Here is a 556-nt window from a genome sequence, read left to right as displayed (position 1 = left end):
GAAGTATTGTTATCCTTTCTCTGGCGTGCATAGGCACATGCTCCAAGTGCATCTTCTGATGTGTCAGCAAAAATGCATAACATTAGCGGTTCCACAGCATTGACCAATGTTAAACATCTTTCAAAGGACACTGTCTAGTCATGGCAGGGCCAAACCACCCCTCTTGTGGGTCTGCGGGAGCGCAAGGTGGGTTATGGATAAAACTCAAGATGGCGGAAAACTCAGAAATTCCATAACAAAAATCAAAGATGGCCGCCAAAGTAGAGTTTACTGAAAAGCTTTGACCTGCTTTGCAGCGTGCTAAAACTGACTGTTTATCTGAAATTTTAACTGGGAATGGAATTAAAAAAGTGAACAACTTCTTTAAAGAGCTTGATGATGCCGTAGGAGTCTTGGAACACAAATACAGCCAGTGCTCCAGAGATAGCAATATCCAGCGACTGTTGCCGTTTCGCAGAATGGTAGCTAGGGCCTTAAGAAAGGTTCACAGCAAAATTATTCGCCGCCTCAGTTCAAGACCGAAATTAGCCAATCTATGGCTCGGTGAATTTACAGT

Source organism: Orbicella franksi, chromosome 10, assembly GCF_964199315.1.
Source record: "Orbicella franksi chromosome 10, jaOrbFran1.1, whole genome shotgun sequence".
Lineage (NCBI taxonomy): Eukaryota > Metazoa > Cnidaria > Anthozoa > Scleractinia > Merulinidae > Orbicella > Orbicella franksi.
The sequence above is the reverse complement of the archived record's forward strand: the minus strand, read 5'-3'. Positions refer to the sequence as shown.